The sequence below is a fragment of the Acomys russatus genome, chromosome X (genome assembly GCF_903995435.1).
Source record: "Acomys russatus chromosome X, mAcoRus1.1, whole genome shotgun sequence".
Lineage (NCBI taxonomy): Eukaryota > Metazoa > Chordata > Mammalia > Rodentia > Muridae > Acomys > Acomys russatus.
In genome coordinates, this window is record NC_067169.1 from 39,549,671 (window position 1) to 39,552,808 (window position 3,138).

Consider the following 3,138-nt stretch of genomic DNA (forward strand, 5'->3'; position numbering starts at 1 on the left):
GCACTTAATTGATTCTGCTATCTGTCCTCTCCTTCATCCCCAACACACATGAGTTCCATTCTTGAGAAAGCCCAAGCCATTGATCAGACTCTCATAATTGATAAAGTATAGCTTAGTGGCAACTATGTATGAAGAAGCTGACATCCTTCAGTTGAAGGCCAAAGATGAATTCCATGTTCTCCTGTGAATCTGAGTAGTGTTCACTAGGACTTGGATGTGGATGAAAAATATCCACCAATGATTCATATACCGAAAGCTTGTTCACGGTATGGCATCATTAAGGTAATTGAACCTTTAAGAGAATAAATCTAACACAAAATAATTCAGTCATCAATGAATTGCATTCAGAATAGATAAATGCTGTTCATAGTTTGAATTAGCTTTTGTGCAAGTAGACTATGAATGAGATGATCCCCCTCCCACACACTTTCCTTTTTTTTTTTTTTACTTTGATAGTTCCTTTTCCATTTCATCCTCATATTGTAACTTAGCCATCTAGTGAAAGTTTTTTTTTTGTTGTTGTTGTTGTTGTTTTTCAAGACAGGGTTTCTCTGTGTAACTGAACTCTGGCTCTCTTGGACTCACTTTGTAGACCAGGCTGACCTCAAACTAAGAGATCCTCCTGCTTCTGCCTCCTGAGTTCTGGGATAAGGCATTTGCAACCATGCCCAGAGTAAAATATTGTCAATAAAACTTTAAGTGAAAAATTACCTTGGTAACACTGATCACTAGTCCATAGACCAGAAATAAATTTCTGTATGTGTTGCTGATCTCAAGGTTATGGGAAAAGCCTGACTCTTAATTGCTATCTTTCCACTGCTATAAACAACACTCACATGCTTCCTTCAGATGTCCACAACTGTCTTTCTGTGAATGTCATATATTTGTGGGTTTGCCTTTAAAAGCTCAAGCCGTTTGGAGGTTGGGCCTGCTCCCTGCTACTCTGTATAGGACAGCCCCATTAGCATAGAGACCAAAGGCTCTATATCATTTTCCTTATGCAGGTCACTTGTGTGGTCTCTCTTATGGTACCTCATAACATTTTGGAAGTCTCACCAGGATCCCTGAGGAGGACCCCCAACCCTTGAAGTAGGGCTGCTTTTCGGCAGAAGCAATGACTGTCAGTCCTAGGGGAGGCAACTAAAAGGGCATTCCTTGGGCCCAGGAATCAAGTATTCCTCACCAACTTTCTCTCTAAAACTTTCTAAAGGAGTATACCAGTGTACCTGAATTCAAAATCTCTGGAGATAAGATAAACCTAGGGTTCCCGCATCTGGCCAGTCTGGGATGCCAGTAGGAGGAGTTGTGGATAATCTGGATGTAAACTAAAACTAAAGATTCCCATGTCTGTCTTGTGGCTGGGGTGCTGCCACACACCCTCAGGATCCGGATGGTCTTCTCCGTTTAGCTTTCATTATGTTTCTGTGTGACCATAAAGTCTTTCCAGTTACAGGAAGGCATGAAAAAACCAAACTTTGTTGATGCTCTCGACCTCTCCCTAGGAATGTATATTACAAAGCTGTAAATTAGGTTTCAAAGCACAGGAATCAGAGTGTGGAGCCCACTTCTCCAAGGGAACTCTCCATTTGCTTTGTGAACTGGATTGGCTAGCTTTCTCTGTGAGTTGGCCCCACAGCAGGTCTCTCCACATCACAGTTGCTGCCAGGCTTCAGTCTTCTGTTCTAGGAAGATCTGGCCTCTTGGGTCAGTTTCCCTAAATTCGAGCGTGGGTGGATGTGCTGGAAACCCAACCTTCCTGGCTGCCAGAATGACACAAACGTGAGATCCAGAAGATCTTAGCAATGTAGGAGAAAAAAACTTCCCATAAGTGCCAAAGGATGACAATCTGATCCTGTGTTTCCACTGCCACCCTATACCCTGCCTGTGACTCTTCCAGAATTTACCACTCCTGACTTTTTTCATTCCTGTCCACCCGCACAGTGGAATATCCTATGCCCTGCCTTCCCACTCTCAATATTATACAAGCTCCCCTCCAGAGTTCTCCTCACAAGACCCAAGTATAGTCCAACCTCCAGCCCAGTTGCCCAGATGGGTCCTTGATCCCCCTTCCAAGGGAAGACACAGACCCCTCCTATGGCTCTGTTTATGGTTTGTTTCATTTTTCACTGTCAGTCTTTATAAAGGGAAAAGTCAAAACCCCTCATTCTATGACAAACCTCAAGGTTTAAATTCTCTTTTTGAGGCAATGTTTTACACTTATCAACCTATCTGGGATGCCTCAAAAGAGAGAGAGGATCTGAAGAGGAGCAAGGAAATCCATGTTCCCTCAGGAGCCCCCTACCCCAGAAACCATTTTCCTTCTACCAGACTTCAATGGGACCTTAACACTCAAGAAGTTAAGGAGGCTCTCAATAATCGTTGCTTGACTCTGATGAATGATCTCTGCAATGCTGCACGGATCCCACAAATTTATCTAAAGGCTGGTGAAGTTTTGCAAGGACCAGCTGTGACTCCTCTCACATTTCTGGAGAGGCTATTAGAAGCCTACTGGACCTATAACACCCATTGGTCCAGAAGTGCCAGAAAGTAAAGTGGTTATAAACTTAGCCTTTGTCACCCGGTTGGCTCTGGATATTAAAAAGACCCTCCAGAGGCTAGAAGGATTTGAAGGAATGATACTGTCACTGTTCTTGAAAGCAGCTCAGTATTTAATAACAGAGATGTGCCAGAAGATAGACAGGCAAAAAGTCAGGAAAGACAATTGCAATAGTGTTGATAGAAACCGGGATGGCCTACCAGAATGTAATGAAGAAAGCCTCAGAGGCAACTAGGCATTGTACCCAGACCTCTTCTAGCCTGAGATTAAATGTGCAGATTGTAAAAAAAATTACTTTAGGAAAATGAATATCTGAACCAATGGGCTGAAACACCCAAAGAAAAAGTGCTCCAATTAGACACTAAAACTGGCTGGTGGGGCAAGGACTCACAAGCCTAGGATTACCTTAAAAGCAGGGAACAAGACAGTCAGTTTCCTGATAAACACCGGGGCAACTTTTTCAATCCTAAAGAAACCTCAAAGACTCCTAGCAGAAGAGATAAGGTAAAAGTTCAGGGTCCAAAAGGGGAATCCAGTGCCTGTTCCTAGAAAACTGATTGAGTTGTGAATTTAGGAAGGAG